The sequence below is a fragment of the Anser brachyrhynchus genome (genome assembly GCF_964034855.1).
Source record: "Anser brachyrhynchus genome assembly, chromosome: 3".
NCBI lineage: Eukaryota > Metazoa > Chordata > Aves > Anseriformes > Anatidae > Anser > Anser brachyrhynchus.
The window spans coordinates 10,774,054-10,795,053 of NC_137696.1; the positions used below are offsets into that span (position 1 = coordinate 10,774,054).

General features: G+C 50.7%; 1 long non-coding RNA gene across 4 annotated transcripts in view; it reads left to right on the plus strand.

Annotated features, from left to right (window-relative positions):
• The first annotated feature begins 15,090 nt into the window (after positions 1–15,090).
• LOC308192696 overlaps positions 15,091–21,000 on the plus strand; it is a 29,038-nt gene continuing 23,128 nt past the window's right edge. Inside the window, exons 1-3 of one of the 4 annotated variants that reach the window (XR_013949020.1) lie at positions 15,091–16,288; positions 17,466–17,504; positions 19,637–19,719. This is a non-coding gene — a long non-coding RNA (uncharacterized lncRNA). The remainder of the gene's footprint in view (positions 16,289–17,465; positions 17,505–19,636; positions 19,720–21,000) is intronic. The other 3 variants (XR_013949019.1, XR_013949021.1, XR_013949022.1) reach the window with 3 other exon arrangements.

Below are 21,000 nucleotides of genomic sequence, written 5' to 3' on the forward strand. Positions count from 1 at the left end.
TTCCTGTAGGAAAAGCTCTTCAGAAGGAATCAGAGCCCAGAATTAAACAAACGTCCTTTTCTTTCTTTTTTTTTTTTTTTTTTCCCCTTCCCTTGCTCAGCGCCGGGCGGCTGCTGCTGCCCGCCTGCTCCCCCCGGCGGACGCAGAGCCTCAGAGCAGCGGCACCCGCATCCACACCCGCATCAGCGCCTGCATCCTCACCTGCATCCACACCCACACCTGCATACACACCCGCACCCACACCCGCTGCAGCCCCCGGCAGCCAGGATGCCTGCAGTTCCAGCCTAGCAGCATCCTGCAGCTGAGCCCAGCCAAGGCAGCATCCTGCAGCATCCTGCCCGCGGGGCACTCACTGTTCGGTTCAGGATGCGGCACCCAGCAGCCAGGCTGGCACGGCACCCCGCGCCCTGAGCAAGGCCAGGTTGCATTGGGGACCCTAACCAGGTTTGCTGCAGCCCCCTGCAGGGTCTCCAGTGCCTGCCAGCTTGTCTCACAGGGAAACCGCAGCACTATCTCGTCAGACACCCAAGTTACAAGCACACACACGTCACCACCACTCACAAGCATGGTGCTGCTGGCGGAAGTCTCCAACCACCCATTTCTCCTCTGTTTGCTCTGACAGGTTTCAGGGGGCCTTCCTGGGATCACCCACCCTCCTGACTGCCTTCAAAAGCCTCAGCCAGCTCCTTCCCTGTCTAAAAAAAAAAAAGCATCGCAAGGTGATTCCTCTTTGGAGAGCCAGTATTTCATTTAAAGAAAGAAACAAGCAAACAAACCAACCCTGGCTGCAGCCTTCATACTGCCACAAAATCACCTTAATGCCATGTTAATGCCATGTTCCTTCTACCTGGGCCATAACTAACTTTTCAACACTCACAGCTGCAAAATTTAAACCTTTGGTTAATGAACAATGGCAAAACTATTGTTTGGCAGTTTTAGAGACTAGTCAGAAAGAATGCATGCTGTCAACGTGTCTCTCGGTGCTGGGGGAACAAATTAAGAGCACAGTGACCCATAAGCTGCCATCCAAAGCCAGCTTTTCCTGTTAAAACAACACGTGTGCCCCAAGTGATACTCTTACACTTCTGGGTTGTCCAGGTTTGTAATTAACAGCGCACTCAGGGCTTGAAATTTGCCTTGCTGGAAGGTCATGGCATGGTCTGCAGAGCTGTACAGGCACCCAAGGAGGCTGAATATGCCCCAGCCAGGGCTCTCCCCAGAATGAGGTGCACTGCTGAGCTGGGGAAGGGCACCTTGCCCTGAGCTGCCCATACATTTATTTAGCCGTGACTTTATCTGATACCCTAAACCCTCGATGCATTTGGCCACCTCAGTATCCACCAGCAGCAGCTTTCCTAATTTTTCATCGATGTTGCATGATTATTTCTTCAGTGCCCCAAATCCAGGGTGGTTGAAAAAGGCTCCTTGCTCTGGGCCGCTCTGCCCATGTGGCTGGATGTCAGCGCACAGGAAGGTGTAATCGCAGGATACGGCCTGTGTCATTACTGCTGGCATCTCATCTCTGCTGGAACAATAGAGCTCCCTCTGCTAAAACAAGCACCTACAGCATTAGTTAAATCAAAGCCCTTTCAAACTGACCAATTCCCCCTAAGAAAATGCAGTTTTCCTATTAAGCCTGAAAGCAATTATCTCGGATTAGCATCAGATCAAAAGGGATTACTTCCAGTATTGTTTTCCAGCCCCCCGGGGCTGCCAGAATTATGACACGTACATACAGCTGGCAGCGCTTTGCGGGACTGCGGGAGGAGAGGGACGTGGCACCCGGGGGTGCCGGGGCTTCGTGTCCCTGAGGCGATGGGAGACCCCCGGCATGGCTCTGGTTTGTGCCCAGTTCTGGGTGCCAGAGCTTCGAGCCCTCTGGGAGGCGGCTCTGTGCCCTTATCTTCTGGGCTCTGCGATGGAGGGCAGGGGCTGCCCAGGCACCAGCGAGGGGTGCTGCTCTCCATTCGAGCATCATGGTGTGAAGTTCTGCCCTGGGGAGCACAGAGCTGCACCTCCTTCCATCTTCTGTTGGACAGCCGGGCTCATCGTGCGCCCCTCTCTGCCTCAGTTTACCCACCTGTGAAAGGCTCGGAGGCTGTCACAGCCAGCTCCAAGAAGCCCTTTGGGAACTAAGGATGAAATGTGCAGTGTAAAGCTATGGGATTTCACCTGCCGTGCTGCAGAAGCCTGACTGAAACACCAGTATGCCAAGCAAGGCTTCAGAGAGCAAAGTGACCAAGGACTCCACAGCATGCACGTTTCTCCTTAATCCCACCTGTAGCTCCCGATGGCTGCTAAGGACAAAATGCTGCAAAAAGGAAGACGGTGCTCTGCGGCATGATTTAGGGGTTAGGTCCCGGCAGCAGCAGGAGCAGTAGATCTGGAGCACTCTGTGTAGCCCAAAGAATGCTGGCACAGCTAATATTTCATCCTCCTCCCCTGCTGGAGCAGTGGCAGGGCTGGGTGGTGACAGGAGCGTGACCTGTGAGCAGCTCTGTGGCATCCCTCCAGTCATAAAGCAAAGGCACTGCAGTGGCCAGGCACACGGGTTCATGCTTAAACCAGCAGGGCCATGCTCCCTGTGAGGCTCTGCAGCCTGGAGCCATGCAGCCTCCATGCGGGGAGCTTCAGGTCTTCCATCACACAGCTCCTGAGGCAGGCTTTGGCACATCCCCATCACCATCCCTGAGTCCCCACCAGGCCAACAGCAGGGCACAGCAAAAAGCTTCGCCACCTCCCCGTGAAATCTCCCCTTCAGGGCTTCAGGGCGTTTAGGTGGAGAACTGGGAACACCGCCCTCCCCAGCATCATCTGGGGTCGGCTACCCATCTGGTGGCAGGACGCAAACACGGAGCACCACCAAAATACCTGAATTAATCACAGGGGCGATGGAAGTGGTGGGAATGAGTCACGCTTCCAGGGAGATTTTTTTATTCCCTCTCATAATCACTTTCTTATTATTTGGCCAGTTTTATTTCTGGAGTTTGTCCTTCCTTCCCAATGTGAAGAAACTCCCAGCAACCACACAAATAAAGCCTGCATTTTAAAGCTTTCAGCAATGCCACATTTGAAAACAGTTATTTTAGGAGCTTCCTATGAGTGCTGTGCAATTCAGCATTTCTGAGGAAGTGTTTAGTCTTGTCTTTATTAAACTCCTGGAAGCCAACAGAGTATTATTAACTGCTGAGTCAAAGCTCCTCCTACACAGGCGAGCTGAGAGGACCAAGAAATGAGAAACCTCACGATGGCAATAACCCGAGGGAGCCCCGCTTTGGACAAAAGCTGTCTCTTAGAGTGATCCTGGGCTAGAGGGCAAGATTTCGCCTTTCTGTAAAACAGGGGTTTGAACAGGGTGCTTTCGCACTGTAGGTTACTTCCCTGATAACCAGCTGAACATCATTCTGAATTCAAGTTGCTAACTTCTGGAGGAAAAGCAGGGCACGCCGTGCACCTCAGCACTGGAACATGCCCTTTGCGTGGGGCAGGGACAGTGGGGTAAAGGCGTGTTAGGTAGGGCAAAGAGCTTGGTGCAGCCCCCTGGGAGGGCACCCCTCAGCAGCTAGGGTCCACATCTCCTTGATGGCTTGCACCTGCAGCTCATGGGTGGATAATGGGTCAGCCTGGGGAGGCGGCTTCTCTGCCACAGCCCAGCATTTGGAGCAGCTCGGCACAGCCAAGGTGAATTCAAGGCAAGGACTAAGATGGGGAAATATCCCAGGGGGAGGTATCAGGGACTTCCCGCTCCATCTCGCCTGTTGCTCAGCAGATCTGGATTTCCCCTGGTTCTGAGAGGAGTGTTTCTCAGGCAAGCAAGTGAAAAACCCAAAAACAATTACCCACTGAGCTTCAGTGCAGAGGGATTGCCAGGCCCAGGACGTGTGGGACAGGAGAACGAGGCTTGTGGGGAAAACAACAGCCCCCTGCACTTTGGCCAGCTGCTGGCCAGCCCCCGTGGAGTCCCCATCCCGTATCGTCCTTTGCGTCGTCCCCGTCCTGAAGCATTCCTGTTCCCTGGTTATCCCTCTGACAAATGCGCGTACGGCGCAGTTAGCAATCTCTTATTTTTCTTCTCTCTCTGGAAACGAATGATTCTTTTTTACCCAGCATCAGCAAGGTAATGAAAGTCAGTCTAATTTTTATTTTAGAAAAAGCAATTTTCATAAATGGTGTTCCACTAATGGCTCATGATCACATATAAGCCCCACAGCAAATTACTCTTAATCCAGTTTGTCTGTGTTATGTTACCTGAGGGAAATAATATCAATCCTTTCTCTTTGCTAGCAAACTGTTCGCCAGGACTTCTCCAATATATATTAATCCCATCATTTATCTTTGTCAACTGAGAACAAAAATAATTTGTGGGAGAGTAAACAGAGAAGCATACAAGACAGGAGCTCAGCATTATTAAACAGAGGAAAGCAGGTGTTCACAAAACCAAGCTTATTTTTATTGCAAAAACTTGAGTAATTCTCCTTCTGCATCCATGCATAGTAAACAAGAGTTTAGGGAGATTCTAATATTTTAGAGGAAACTGAAATTTCATTGCTCAAGGAACAATGTACAAATAACCGAGTACTTCATACAGCATTTTTATTTGACATGAAATCTGTCCAGAACTCTCTCATGTGCCAGATCCTCTTCTTGATCATGTTTGGGTGTTGCTTTTGGGGTGAGAGGCTCGACCCAAAGGCTGGAGGCAGCACAAGATGCATGGCGCAACCTCGCGGGAGGCTGGGACCGGGCACACCCAGGGGCCCTGCTGGGGCTTTGCCTCAGTTTCTCCTGTTGCGGTTTTTGTTGTCACGGTGTTGCTGGATGCGTGACTTTGGAGATAACTCTCTGATGCTGGTGTTTTTGTGTTTTTTTGGCCGAGGCAGCCCTGCGTCAGCCGCACGCCTCTAATTGAGGCCGCTGACCCACCCTGCACCGCCTGCTGCAGAAAGAGCTATTTTTTGTCTGGCTTAAATGGGGCTTTAAATAGAGCTTCATAATGAGCCTCATTACAGCAGGTATTCCCGTGTAGCGGGGATTAAATTACCCGCGGCAGCCGCTGACCTGTGGGCCAGGTATTCCCCCCGGCCGCCCTGTGCGTGCCCGCGCACACCCCGGCGGCTGGCGGCCCCCGGCGGCCCATAAAGCAGGGGCCAGGAATGCGCCATCCCGCACGGCTGTCACCAGGGCGTAAGCCAGCCGACGGGCAGCCGCGGGTGCTGTCAGGGCGCGGGAGTTATGGGGTGCCAGGTCACACACCCCTCATTCATGGCTGGGGGCATGCGCCCCCTCCCCGAATAAATAAATTAAAAAATACTCCCCGCTGACAACCCTCCTTGGGCCTTCGAGCTGAGCAAGTGAGCGGTTAGAGCAGCAGGAGGGGTGTCCCTGCACTCTTCTGGGCATAAAGACAGCTTTATGAAATGGCAGAGACTGTCAGCGCCTTTGATGAATGGCACTGGGGAGAGGGATGGAGCCCATACGCTGCCAGCCGCATCCTTGGCTGGGCACATCGTCACCATGCTGTTGGCCTGGGCCACAGCAGTCACCTTATGCAAGGGAAAAAATGGTGGGAAAATGCCGTGGCACAGTGATGCTGCCGTGCTTTGTGCGTTCGGTTGCTATTTCTTACCAGCACTCCTATTCTGAACAGCTCTGTGCAGCCCTCCTGAACACGGAGCAAGCCTGCTGTGTTTTCTACATGGCCTCCCTCAGGGCTTCAGGTCCTCCTCTCCCTCCTTTCCCAATTGCTTTCCAGTACTGAGCTGCAAAAAATGGAGCTCCAAAAAGCAGTGAGGACAAAACACACCCCAGCCCTGCAGCTGTCTGAATAGCTGACTGAGGTTGGCTTGAGAGCAACCCTTCAGATGCTTCTTCCTTTTTTTTCACCCCAGATTAATTCACCCAAAGTCTTGTAAAAGAAATCACAGCGCTAAATTGAGGCAATTGCTTTGGTACCTAGCAAGCCATTCTGTGCAGCTGGAAGTGTGCTGCTTGATGCTGCATATTTCAAGGCTCTTAAAAAGCAAAGTGGAGAGAGATTTCTAAATGAAAACTCCTTGCCAGACCTTTATTATCAAATTTTTGCCAAAAGACACTTTGTCCAGCCGCCTTTTCCCACACCTTGTGAGCCTGTGTGTGATGGCTGGGAGCAGGGCGTCGAGGCTGGGGAGGGGAACCACCTCCGGGCAGCATCGCCCACTGAGCACCGCTGCCGCGAATGATTTTGCCAGCCAGGTATATTTGTACTCTGATTAGGATGACGTATTAGGGACACTCTGGAGGGTTTTCCATTAATTTGGTGTTTTTTCTGCTGTGCTCCAGCTGCACTACGTTTTTGTGGGTCACTCCCTAACTGACAATGAAAAGCCTGCAGGATACTCATCGATGCGGCTCACTGTGTGCAGAGGGTGAAGGTCTTGAGGGGGACCAGGAGGCCACCAGTGCTGGCCCCAGCATCCCGAGCTGGCTCCGGAGCACAGGCTCAGTGGGCGGCCAAGGTCTCGGAGCGGGAACCTCGCATCCAACCTGTCTGCAGTGGTCCCCCGGAGAGAGCAGGTCCTTCGTCTTCAGAGTCACTAGGTGGCAACCTAAGGCATCCTTTGTGTTTGGGAGAGCTCTGCAGAAGGTGGAAATGCATCTGCTTCTGCCTCGGGTTGCTCCCCCTCCTTTTTTTTTTTTTTTTAGTTCTGAATTACTGACAGACACTGTAAAAACATCTCTTTCCCCATGTTCTTCAGCGGCTGAGGGTGGAGGACACTTCTGGATCTGCTTTATCCCAAGATTGCACCAAATAATGAGGTGAATGCAAGCAGGTGACCACATGGTGTGCAAAGCTGAGGAAGAAATGAGAGGTTTCCAAGCGGAAAAAGTGATTGAGAGGGAGAAGAGTCCTCCGCTGATTTTGCTGGCTATTGGGTTATTGAGATAACAAGCAGTGAAAATCCCAAATTTGGGTCATGTTCGAGATGTCTGTGGCTAGCTTAATAGGAATTACTGGTTGGATGCATGTTTTGAGTGTGGTTTTGCCTTCATTCTCTAACTACATTTTGTGGGTTCTTTTTCTGGACCTTTTAACAGAAAAATCTGAAAATATTGATTTTTTTTTTTCTTCTAAAAGAGGACAGATTCAAATGTTCTGCCTAGGAACACAGAATTCATCACACTGTTGCAGCCTACAGAACATAGCCAGTGTCAGCAGGGGGAAAGTTTTCTTCCCATGAGCTCTGGCTTAATCAGGAGCCGGGGCTCCCTTATCCCGGCTGGGTGACACCCTGAAGCTGAGTGTGGGTACGGACAAGGCCAGAGCAGTCCTAGACATCCCATCTCACCTAGACACCAGCTCTCTCGGTCCACCCTTGCCACCAGCCATGTCTCCAGAAAGGGAAAGCTGCAGCTCTGTCACTCAATAACCATTTGTTTATCCCATGACCTGTCACTTCTTAATCCATCTGCTCTCACGACTTTCTTTTCCCCTCCCTTGCTCTATTTGGAGCTTCAAATTTGTCCTGCTATTGCCTTGCATGAGGAAAATACACAGAGCTAATCCTCAGTGCTGCAAAAGGCACACGCGCCTGCAACGCCAGGCAAACACTCCTGGCTTAATGCACTTCTGGTGCCCTTCTATGAACTTCCTCTAAGCGCGGAGTCCCTTTTCCCAAAACGCAGCATCCATGCAGCTGCAGCACAGCTCCCAGACCTGCCAGCCCTGATGGTCCCAGCAGCCCTGGGACGCAGCAATGCAGTGGAGCTGCAGCGAGTACGGCAAGGTGCCAGCAGCGGTTCAAAAGGTGCTGCGTGAATATTTGCTGCCGATGTTTAAATCCAAGCAGCTCCCCAGGTACCTCCCTGTGGCCATGCTGGAGGGGAGGCAGAGATGCAGATAGAGGGGAGGCAGAGCATCCTCCTCGGGAGCCCAGCTGCTCCATCGCTGGGAACACGTCCCCTGGCTCCACCGTCTCTCCACCCAGAGCAAGGAATCCATTTACACCTTCCTCCCATTTAATTTGGCTCCCAGCAGGTCTGTTTTATAGGGCTGTCTACTCTGGGAACAGGGATTTTTCAGAGTATTTATTCTCTCCAGATGTTCTGACCATCTTTGGTAACCCCTCTGGTGCAAGCATTAGACAGTGCCTTCTGTCTTTGCAGGGCGTGATTGAGTAGGACAGCTCGCTCCTGGCTACACACGCTAATGGCAAAAAAAAATGGAGTCATGATTCAGAGCAAAAGCCAGGCACAAAGTTTTATGAGACCTCAAACACTTCCCCTGTCCTCTGAACTGGGCTAAAGAGACAAAATCTTAAAGGAAAAAAGTTGGAGGGCACCGAGTTCCCTTTTCAGTAGCTGCTCAACATTGCTCAATCCTTTCCTTCGGTGCAATAAAAATTTGGGAGACTTTTGGCTGATTTGTTTCTGACTCCCTCCCCATACCGGTATTTATGTGAGCACAGCCAGTATCAGTTATTTCCTTAGTCAGCTAATAACTGATAGTCAGGTCACTTATCCTATCGCAGAATAGTGATCGGGAAGAGAAAAAAAAAAAAGTAATAATTTTGTCTTTAATTTTTTTTAATTACTTTTTTCTGAGTTCTTGCAAAGTAAGTGGAAGGTAAAGGGGGATTATAACCCACACGGGATACCCAGACGGGTGTGCTCTGTGCAGTAAGAGAAGCGAATTCCCTGCCCATGGCAGCAGGCACCCTCACACCCTGCTTTGATCTTGGCAGCACCCTTCTGGAGCCGTCGGCCCTGCAGACCGCAGTGCAGGATCGCAGTGCTGGGGATGACACCCAGCATCGCCCTGGTCCTGCTGCCTTTTGTTGCCGCAGCCATCCAGGTACCCTTTGTCCCACCACCCCAGTTAAAGCCAATTTCTTGCTGATGCCCCAGATGGATGCTGCGGTAGCTGGTGCTCATCGTCAAAACTGAGCCCCGGCGCAGACAGGACGAGGCACGACCGGAGCTGTGTGCTCTGGCCAGAGAAAACAGCCTCTGCTGGAGCATGGAGAAAGAATGGCCGTTTATGGTTTGCAGGCTACAGAAACATGATCTTCTGCTGGGTTTCTAATGTGGAAATAGCCCAAGAAGACTGGATCTCTCAGTCTCAGGAAAATGACCAGGCAGTTGGCTTTTGGACAAAGAGCCCCACACATCATTATTTTGGCTTTGCTTTCTCCCCCGGTACAAAGGGCTGCTTTCTTAGCCCAAATCATTGTCCAGGATGGCCACCCCAGTGTGCTGGCCGCTTCCAGCTTCTCACAGTACTGAAGTGGCAAGAATGGAGTGGTTTGGTCTGTTACCAGCCAAATGCCTCTCACGCCTTGTACTGTAGTGGCTTAATTAATGCTCAAACACAACAGGTAAAGTACCCCTGGGTTGCTTCTACTTCAGCCTGAGCCTCCTGTCATGCCCCGCTGGGGCTTCTAAGTCTTGCAGGTTTCACCCCTGAGTCTCAGCTTCTTTCAAGGAGACCAGGTTAGGAGAAAATCTGAATGACCATGGCCAGGTCTTCACCTGCCAGGGTGGGCAGAGTCCCCGCTCAGACAGAGGTAACTTGGCTGCTGGCACACAGGTGCAGGGATGGGTTGATGCTCAGAGCTGCCCACCAGCAGGTTTGTTCCTCAGCCATGAGCTGCTCCCAGCTCTGATGCCTACAAGCATGGACAATGGTCCCAAAGGTCCTTGTGCTCCCCTGACTGATTTCTGCTACAAGGCTTCAAGACGGGCATGGACCCTCCGTCCCATTCAGAGAGCGCACAGGAGGACCATCAGCTCTAGGAGACGAAAGCTGGCAGAAAACAGGATTTCTTTGTGGAAATGGAGATGAATTTGACTGGTTTGGGATCAGCTCATGCATTAACAAATTGGAGCTTGTTTCTGGTGATGCTGTATGCTCACTCGTTCAGTGCCACCCAGTCTTTCTCCTCTTGCTATGGCATGACCATTTTTGTTTGCCTTCCCTGTACAGACCTGGCTCCATACCTCAAAGAGCTGTTTATTTTGTAGGGGATTTCCAGGCAGATCATTGGGAAATATTCCGGAGCGGTTGTCTCAGGCTGTGACCACCAGTCCCAGGCAGAAGCACAGAAAGCAGCTGTGGGACAACGTGAATAATGTGCCAGAGCCTGAGCACATCAGGCGAAGCCCAGGACGAGCCATCCTCGGGATGACATGATGCCCGATTCCCTGGGTGGGTTTATTGATCTCAGTGGAGGAACCCCAAAATCTGCAAATGAAAATCTCATTTGTACCAGCTCTGCGCTTGGAAGGCTGGCTTCATTTCTTTCAGCAGCAACATTAACAGGACTTGTCTGTCAGGATGCAAATAGAAAGATGTATCATGTTCTGAGGACACTATTTTCCAATGGAAACATATCATGGGACAGGCTTTTTGAGCAAAGGCTTCACGTAGTCACCCTTTGCTTTGGAAAGAGTTAAAAAAAAAATGCAATTTGTAGCCAGATTAATAAAGAGCTGGACAAGATCTAAAAACTGTTCAGTTTTGCTTTATGTACTCATATTTATCCAACCTCAAAATAGTGGCACATATATATATTGCATCACTAATTGTCAAATGGTGATGTTTACACAACTGCCTAATCCTGGAGCCCTTCTCCTCCTGATGTACTGCTTCCACGTGGATTTAGGCATGATGGGCTTCAAACAAAGGCATGTACAGGAATCCTCATCTTTGCAAACCAGCATCATGTTCTTTTATGTCCCTCCGAAAGCTGGCCAGCTGCTGGGGCTGCCAACAAGAGCCTTTGCTGAGGCTTTCCAACAGGATAATGTCAGATTTGGAAGCCGGCAGCTGCAGGTTGAGTGTTTTGAAGCACAGTCCTTCAGCAGAGCTACGCGGGGGAAACTTTCAAACACAAAGGCGGAGGCTGCATTAGCAGGCAGCGGTGTGATGGGGCAGGTCTGCAGCACAAAATGCTGCATGCCAAGAGCCTTGCCTCTGTGTGATTTGGTCTTTGGCAGTTTCATTGCAGCCTGTTAAGCAGAATGAGGAGCCCAGGAGAAAGCAGAGAGCAGGCGAGCCCAGTGCAGCAGCCTGCACTCGCCAGGCACCTCGGTGCTCGGGCTTCATATGAGCTTTATGAGCTTCATCCAACTTTTATTTCCTTTTGAATTTAGCAGACGGAATAAAATGTGATAAGCAGAATACAGGAAACCCTTGCGGCAGGAGGAAAAACTCTGGGAAAAAGTTGAATTGAGGGTAATGAAACAGCTAGCGGGCGTTAGCACCATCCCCAAACCAAAACCAGCCCCTCCTGCAGGGCTGGGAACGTGCAGCCGGTTTTGAGCGTGGCTGCTCTCCAGATCGCTTCCACCTGCGGGAAGGGGATGCTCGGTGGGGCATGGGGCTGGGGGGCGCCCACCTTTCCGCGGCAACGCTGGCCACCCCCCAAGGTCCCAGCCTGCCCATACGGACAGCGACATGGCATCTCCGCCGCCATGCCCTTGCCCTGAGGAGAATGCAGGTGTGCGTGAAGCCACCCATGGGCGCTTTCCAGTCGCTTATCGGGGCAGAGGTATTCTCATGGTTCAGGAGTCATTTGGGGCAGGGGATTGCAGGCAGGCAGCACGACCACATGAGCCGTGCTTCCTTTGGAGACCCAGCAGACAAATCTCGAGATGATGAACTCGGGGTTTCTCTGTACTTGCAAGTGTGTAGGCATGTGCGCTCTGGGTCTGAATCATATTCCTGGACACAAAAGCAAAAAAGATGTGTCCTATCTTTGGCCAAAGAGAGAATGAAAATGAAAAAGAAAAAAAAAAGAGAAAGAAAGAAAGAAAAGAGTGGGTGATGTGCCAGAACTTTTACTTTTTATTAAAAACTTAAGTGCAGATGACGAGAAACCCACCTGTTTTTGATTTTTTTAATAAAAAGTCAAATAATCCCCACAAACAATTCCTTTGCAATGGTTTCAATATCGGAACCGTAAAGATGAACTTTAAAGGCACTTGTAAAAGAAAGAATATTACAATAATTTCAGTGCAAAACTCCAATATCATATTTTCTTTTATTTGAAAGAAAAAGGGAATGTGGAGAAGACTTTTTTTTCCTTCCTCAGGATGCAGCAGTTTTAGATAATCTCCTCACTCCCCAAAGGGCAGGGAGAGGAGGAGGAGGACAGGGAAGGCCTGAAGACCCACAGCACTGTGCAGGATGCATCTGGGGACACGTGGGGTGGCACTCAACCTCCTCCTACAGTCTTCCCCTGGCCAAAATTGGGAACCATGCCCCTGGCTTGGCTACAACTGTGGCATGAGAGCAGGGAGCAGCCTGTGGAGATACAGGAGCCTTCATGGTGACATGGGGGCTCCCTACTCCCGCAGCAGGCAAGGAGAAAATGGACGACAGTCCTTGGGGCAGGATGCAGCCCTGTCACCCTCCTCACCACGGCGAGTTCCTTAAACTCAAATGAACCAAAGCATAACCCAGCTCTCAGAAAGAAATTAATAATGCTGAAAGATAAATAAGAAAATAAGCAACCTTACCTTAATATGACCTTCCCCCCCCCCCCCAAGAAAAGCCATGCAATTTCTTCAGAACTGTTGTACCTGGGGTGTGCAGGCCCCAGATGTGGTGGGACACAGCTGCCCTGGCAGTGATGGGGCTGGGACATTTCCCAGGCGTGTCTGGCTGGGGCCAGCAGGAGCCAGGGGCGAGCAGGAAGGGGCAACGTGCTCCTTTCCCCAGCAGCATCAAGGGTGAGGACACAGAATGTATTTCCTTTTGGGGAAATAAATTAAATTAAACTAAATGCATGGCAGTCACTCATCTGCAGGAACTGCCGGGTGTCTCAGCACCGAGCAGGGGCACAGCACTCTGGGGGCGCAGCACCGTTCCTTTTTTGGACCACAGGCCTGCCATCCCCCCGCACCAACGCTGCAATTTTCTGTGAAAAAGGAGAAGCCAGGGGAAAATATCCATGAGAATTAAACTCTTATTTTTCTCTGAAAATCCTTCTTTCAGCCGACTTCTTGGTCGCTCTTGCTCCAACACCAGAATTTTAAAACACATGGGACGTGGATAAGGTGAATATTAATCTCTTTTAAAACGTACTTCAGGCGGGGGAATTAAAGCTGGTGAGGATCAGGCAGCGGTCAAAGAGCACATTTCAAAACCACCGTCAATCCACAGCTTTATGAGATATCAGCAAACAGAAGCAGAGCCTGGCAAGAGCTCGCAGCCCAGCGGCGCAGCTTGCACTGCCCCAAGGACACGGCTGCAGGACTGGTGTCACCTGGATGTGGCTCCGCCAGCTGCAGCAAGAGGCTCGAAGGCAGAGGTGGGCACACGGGCTGGCCTGACCGGGGCTGAAAGTCAAGCGGGCGGAAGAATTCAGGAGCAGAAAATAAGCCTGAAAAGAGCAAAGCAAACAACTCCAGGCTGTGAGGGGAAATGCGAGGCTGGCCAGTAAAAGGTTTTTTTTTGCCAGTGGCGGTGGAAGGTTTCTCTTTGTTTCACTCCCCGGCTCTCTAATTTTTTTCTCTGTCCAAAATCGGTTTACCAGCTCTGATTTCCTGTTTCCATTTTGGAAAAAGAAACAATCAGACAAAAATTCCCCCGCCAGGAGTCATGCTCAAAGCATCTTCAGGCTTAGACTTGTTAAACTCTCTGCTGGGGTGAGCTGGCAGCCTTGCAGGAGCAGCCTTTTTCATCTCATTTGGAGCCTGCAAAGCCGAACAAATGATGGTTCATAGACACGTAAACCCATGGCAATCAGTCCGTGGGCTCTTTTTCTGCAGGGTCCAGGCAGGGGGAGCTGGTGGACACCTGCCAAGGGGAACCCTTTGCAGGCCCTTGTGCTTGGTGCCTTCCTTGGTGCCCTTCTAAAGGCAAAGCAATTGTTTTTTGGTGGCTTCAGGGCTGTTCTCGTGCCGCCCGGACTCCTCCTGAATTTCCCGTTGCCGCAGCCAAGGGACACCGTGTGAATTCCTGCCTTTAGACATTCTGATATTTCTAGCCCTGTGGGTTGGACAGGAAGTTCTGGAAATAATTGAGGATGACAAGTACGAGTTTAGCCAATGTGATTTATGCGGATATTTTTCTGAATCCTCCCAATCCTCAGCCCTCCCTTCCAATGCGTTTCACTGCCCTGACAGACACAGTGGGGACGAAGCCCAGCAGCAAGGCCACCATCCCATGCAGCCCAGCTGGCTACAAGGTACAGCGACGTGCGGGGGACCTCAGGATGACCTGGTGACACCAAACAGCTCCCGCACCTTCTCCTTTCGAGCCAAGGCACCTGTGCTGTTGCCCACGCGATCCCACCAAAACCACTCAATTAAGGTGAGAGATGTGCTGGGCTGTGGGGACTGTGCCCCTCTGCCCGGCACTTCCACCCGCCCGCGCTGCTCGCCACTTGTCCAAACAGCCATAAATCACCGCTGATTCCCAGCTCTCGCTGGGGAGCTCGGTGCTTCAAAGGCAGCGAGCGCGACCCTCTGGTGAGTCACATGAGGCCCCCCCAGGCCCCCCCATCACAGGGCTGCCGCCAGCCACCCCAGCAATGCGTACCCATGGGCGCACAAAGCAGACACTTGCACCACTTCCTAGCTCGCTCCTCTGCCAAATGTCAGCACTTGCTCACCCCACCAGCATTTTTTGTTTGTTTGTTTGTGTGTTTTTCCTATTGTAAGTTCTTCCCAAGTATTGGAAGGAGAGTAAAAAGGGCACCAGAGATATTGCAATCCGCTTGTCTGGAGCTCAGAAGCAATCCCTGGTCTGCACCCCCAATAACCCACACAAAATGGCAAAGCAAGAGTGCTGGAAATCAGCATTTCTTGGCACTGCCTCACTGGGCAGGCTATGGCCCCAGGGAAAAAAAAAAAAAAAAAAAGTATCTTTGCATTTACTGATGTATTTACATTTGTTTCATCCAGGTTAGTGGAGAACTGTCCAGCGGCACCAAGCTGCTGTCCACTCCTTTTTCACACTTAGTTTTCCTCCTTGTCATTTTATTTTATTTTTATTATTTTATTTTATTTTATTTTATTTTATTTTATTTTATTTTATTTTATTTTATTTTATATGAGGCTTTTTAACACTGCAGAGGAAGCAGAAGTTATAGCGGGCGTTTTACATGTGAGGGGGCGACACAGCATATTCAGCTGGGAATGTCATTTCCTTCAAGTGTGACCCGAGCATCATGTTTGCCTTCCCAGGAATCAAGGTGAAGAGGAGTAAACACATGTTCAGACCAGGAAAATAATGAAAGGCAGGGGCTGAGCTGTACGGGCACACAGGCAGAGCGTGCTGGCTGCCCATGAGCCGATGGCATGTGGAAAACTCATCAGTGGGCAGCCTGCCAGAGCCAAACTGTACCTATGGGTGGTCACCAACAAAGAGTAGAAAAAGAGAAAGAAAAAGAAAGAAAAGCCTGCGAGCAGATGATTTTCCATGATGAGTGCTGTCTGTTTTACTGAGCAGCCCAAGCAGCGTAACCATTGCCCTCCTGCTGAAAGACAAAATGGCAGTGGAGGAAGGGGCGGAGTGCCCACGGTGCCTGGAGGCTCTGGGACAGCCATGTGGCTGCATGTGGTGGCACCTCAGGTGGCTGCGTTGCTAGGGCTGCCCCTGCCTGCAGCAGCCCCTGCCCCAGCCACCCCATGCCTTCACCTGTGCATGTAATGTCCCAGGAACGTGTTCCTCATATCCCCACACCTGCTGTGAGCCCACCCGCTCAGGGACCCCAAAATAACACCAGTGGGCTTGAGGAAACCGAGAAGGGAAACTTCAACAAGGCAATGCTGCATTTCCAAAATTTGTTCAACGTTTCAAACGTAGTCTCTGCTCCTTGCCTGCATGCTCACTGTGAAGGGAGGCCCTGACCCCGTCCCCCTACAAGTGCTCCATAGGCACACAGCTGCCTCTGATTGCACCAGCACGGCAGGGCAAGAGCAGTGAATGGGCACCCTCAGGCTGTGCCAGGGGGGCTCTATCCCAGCTGGGGCCAGCACAGCAGCCCCCTGCCCCCAGGCACCTGCACTTAGGCAGGGGCCAGGCGGCCTCCGGGTGCTGATCCCCCGCACCTGTGCCACATCGGCACCTCCCCGCCTGGCTGCTCGGGCCTATTTAAGCCCTCCCCAGGGAAGCAATGTTGGTTGGCTCTCTGGGGGTCTGACTGGGCTCCCCTGTGTTGCCCATTCCCCCCTGTAGGGCCTGGCCCAGCTCTGCTGCAGTGGGGTGTGGGGAGGGTGTAAAGCTTCCAGGCTGCAAGTTTTGGTGTCATTGCAACAGGGAAGATCTTGGAGAAGAGGATGGGGCAGAGCCTGAGCAAAGGTAAAGTGATATGATATGGGAAAAGGGAGAAAGATGTGGGAGGGCTGTGAATGGGCTGATGACCAGGCTGCAATGTGCAGCCAGGTTGGTTATGAAGGGCTCTGGGGGGCTTTCTGGTGAAGCAATAGCTGCTGCAGGCTGGGAGGAGCAGAGTGGCTGTGCTTTGCCTCCAATAAACATGTTACAAACTGCCAGCTTGATAACCCGGGGGCTGCAGCTCCTCTGTGTAGGCACAGAGTTCTTAGTTACGTAGAAGTTATTGATGCCTGTGCTGTGCTACATTGGTAGCAGCTGGATGGCTGGTCTCTGCAGCTAGCAGTCTCAATGAGCAAGAGACTGTGCTGGGGTTATTTGTAAGGGTGTGTGTGCTGCTGCTTCCCTGGGATGCATTCTGAACATCCAGTGGGTGCCAGGAGGGAGCTTACCTTCCCTCTTAACAGAGATGTTAATAGAGGCTCTTTTCTCTGGGCATCTGCTGGTTTTCATTTTATCCCCCCTAATTTGTTGAGATCTAATTCTTTTCCCTGTTTGGCCAGGCTGAGCAGCAGACTGAAAAGTGATGGGAAGAGACTTTGGGTTTGGTGGAGGGATGTGTACTTGAGAGATTACACAAACCCCACTTCTTCAGGAAGCCAGGCTGAAAACCCACAATGCTTATTTTCTAAGAAAATAAACCGTTCCAATACATCAACTGTCTGCACATAGGCGGGACAATCACTGCTTAGCGAAATTACTATAATTTTCCCTTTTCTGTCCTTCCAAAATGACTCCTCTAGGCTTGGACCTCAGGCAGCCTATAAAATGTGGCTACCGAAAAAGTTGAGCGTGCGGATGCTGTTTATTACATTACTGCTGAGTGCTTCTGTGTTGCAGGGCTCTGAGCTGGGGGAATCGGGCAGTCAGGATTTCTATTCCAGATGTGTTTTGTGAGTGCTCTGGAGGCTCTGCAAGTGAGGAGAGCTGCCTGCAGGGTGCAGCATCCCCCTGCTGGGCTCTGCGTTGCAGGGTGCTGTGGGTGTGCATCAGACACTGGGTGCCCGTGGGTGCCCCTGCTGCCTGTGTGCCCTGATGGTGCTCAGGTGCATCTCCCCAGGAGGAAGGAGGGGTTTGAGCTAGGAGACATGGATGGTGGGGACTTGTCTGGGCTCCCCGCACACTGGGGTTTCCTTGCTTTTAGGGCTGCTCAGCTCTCCCATCCTGCCTGGCTCCAGTCAAGGTAAGGTGCCTTTTGCTGCCCTGCTAGCTGCTGTGTCTGCAACTAGTTATTCCTGGCCTCACTATGGGAGCCATTAGCTAGGGAATGGCTCAGGGGCCTCTGTAAGAACTAATTCAATTTACCCAGAGTGTGGCCATACCTGTACCAGTTTCCCATGATGTATTTGTTGGGTTAGGGGTAGACATTAAGAAGATAATGCAAGCTTTATTGAACAATATTGTTGGCTTGAATGCAGCCGGGGGCCACACCTTCAGGTACTTCACTGGAGGTGTCTTCCTAATTGCTCTCTAGAAAAAGGGTGATTTTGTTCATCAGCTCTGCCCTATGAGGCCCAGCATAGCAGAACAATGGGGTGGTGCCCTGAAGCTATTGTTGTTGTTAGTCACTGGCTCTGGATCACATCTCACCTGGGTGGTGGTGAGAATGGCTGGTCTTGGGTCAGAGACCCCAATGGGAGCAAGAAGTGTGGAGAGGGTCCTGCTGAGCCCCCCAATACCTGGAGAATTAATTGCAGTGAAAATTCTGTTTTGGGATCTAGCCCCCAAAGCCCCCGTGTGCCCGAGGAATTTATTGGACCTAGCCCCAGATCAGGGAGGTTAAATGGGCTCCCACACATGCTCCTTGAGCTTTATGTGCTCGTAATATTCTAGGTTGTTTTCTGGTCCCTGATGACTTAATTCATTGTGTTTTGTATTTGTTTTATAACTGGCAGGCAGTTAATGTTATTGGCAAAAGAGTAAATAAAAGATAAATGGTGCCTGTGTTCTAAAAAATAAAAGCCACATTGTTCAAAAACATGCAGGCACCCCAAAACCCATGTTTACTGAAGCTTAGCATGGCCTGCTGTTTCTGAGCTGTCTTGCACCTCTCACCTGGTTCAGGGGCTGCTGGTGGGTAGGTGAAGGCACACTGCACCTCTGGGGCTGGGCTAGTGTGAGAGGCTCTGGGTGCTCGCCCCTCGTGGGTGAGGGTGGCTGCTGTACAGACAGCTGAGGGACCTGAGAGGCTGCAGTGTGGGGGGAAAAAATAAAAAATAAAATATAAGGAGGGGTTGGGGCCTAAGAAAGTGGGAGTCTGGCAAGAGATTTGAATCTCTGAGGCAAATAAAAGTAAATGTTGCTCTTGCTAAAGCTGCCTATTAAAGTTTCCATTCACCAGCTTTTCTCCTTCATTAGGGCTAATGAACAGAGCAGTCTTGGCCTTTCTTTGCTCCCCTGCTTGTGCCTCCAGGCTTTGTCATCAGAGCCCCCTGCAGTACCAATTCCTATGTTTTCCCTGTGCTGCCCTCCCTTTGTGCCTGGGGTGAAACCTTGGCCCACTGACATCAGTGGCTGATTTGGGGAAAACTGAGATCTCACCCAGAAGAATATTCTGGTATAAAAAATGTTTACTAGCTGGCATCAGTGTATTGAGGCTCAATCTTTCTGAGACCTCATTAGTACACAAATGATTTTTTTTACCTCTGAAGTCCTCTGTCCCAGTTTCTAGAACTATTGAAGCAAATGAAAGCACCAATTGCTCCCAGTCCCTGGTGGGTAGACTCACAGGCTTGAGGACAGTTCTCCATCACTGAGCCTCCTGTTGCAGCAGGAGCAGACCAGCACCGTCTGGTGTGATTACAGTTACAGTAACTAAAGGGCTCTTTTTCCCCGTGAAAAAAGATGAGCTGACCAGGTTTCTGCACTGTTGTGGAGACTTAGCTCAGCCTGGTGGATGTTGTTCCTATTCAGCCCCAGATGGAGCAGCCAAGCAGTGCGTTTTGCAGCGTGTCCCCAGCACTGAGCTGTGCCCTCGGCTTCTGCCTGTTTGGGTGCTGGGAGGAGCAGGCAGTGTGAGCATGGCTTCAGGAAGCCAGTCACAGCTGGGTTGTGAAATGAGAACTGCATCCTAGCATAATGCTTTAACCACAAACCCTCTCTCCAATGTACACTTTTTTCCTTGTATCCAAAACCCATTCAAGTGTCTGGAGCAGCTGAACATCTGGTATTAACTGCTCATCCCAGTTCTGAGTTTCAGAAAATGAATCTGAACCACTGGATTAGTCACATCCCCAGCAGATGAGTTTACCCCTGCAACTGTCTCATTCCAGCTCTTCTGGGGTTTTGACTCCTTTGCTACCTGTTCCCTTCCAGGCCTACATTCTTCTGAGTGACTGGGGCTCTGTGCTGGGCCAGGGTGCTGGAGGACCCCTGCTGGAGGAGCGGTCAGCGCAGAGGTAAGGGAAGGGACTTCTGTCTCTCTTGGTTTTGCTGCTGTGCCTTAGTGTGTGGAACAGGGAGAAATTAGCATTGCTGTCTGAGCTGGGCCTGTCCTGCATGGGGAAAATGAGCAGTGAGCAGGTGTGACCAGCATTGAGGGCTTGCTCTGTGCACAGAGATGAACAATGGCTTAATGGAAGTGCTGGGACTTCACCATGCAGCCAGATGTGTAATTTCCTCCCAGTGGAAATGTTGGGCACTTGCTTGGTGGAGTTAAAAGCTGAGGATTATCTATGCTGCAGGAAAGTCACTGCTTTCTAAACAAAACATTTTTGAATATTCAAGCCTAAAGCACTTGGACTGTGGCATTTCTAAGTTCAGTCTTTCATTTAGCAGTATCTCCTCTTAAAGTAAACATTGTTGAAGTAAGGTTTTTCCCACAGATGAGTTTGATGGACCTGCTTGTTCTGATGAAAGACTTCATTCCCCGCTTGTGTGGGTGCTCTGCTTCAGCTTTAAATTGCACCGTGTCCTGTGTTCAAGTGTTCTTATGCCAGGCCCCCTGAATATGCATTGCTGTGATGAGCTGGAAGGGGTGCTGCATGGAGCTGTAGCTTAGCCAGGTATTTTGGGGCTGGAGCTGTGCCCGGTGTCTGTTAGATGAACGAATGTCCACATTGCAGCTGATGTTACCAGGGGTGCACAAGGGTGGCATGGATTTACAAACAGATGGTGGAAGACCTCTGAAAGGCACAGTAAGGAACACCTCCCAGTGTGGATGCTTAATCTGCTGGGAGGACGGGTGGGCGTGAGGTGTTTTCAGTTCTAAATAAAAAATATTACATAGATCAGGGCAGAGACTGTGGTTTAGAGAAGGAAGAATGATCTGGGAATCAGGATTCACCAGTACCTCTCCTGGAAAACAGTTTTTATTTAACTTGAAAAACATGCCAATAACAGAAAGCATAACTCATCTTGTGAAAGTTATGGTTGGCTGTAAAATAGAATACAGAAAACTTTCCTACTCAAGCTGAAATGTTTTTCTTTTAATTCCTTGGTATTCTCTCTGCAGCATTATAAACTCTAATTCATGTCTTGGCCTGGGCTTCAAGATATAGCTGTGCTTAGCAGAATGTAGTCCACTTTCAAAACTTTCAAGATTTTGTCACACACCTTCCCTAGCATTTAAAAAATACCACATGTCAGTAGGTCTTTTTGCATTTATGAGACCTATGGCTTAGGGGAAAGGCAGAGAGGAGGATTGGAAGGTAAATAACTAAATGGGTTTTAACTGCTGC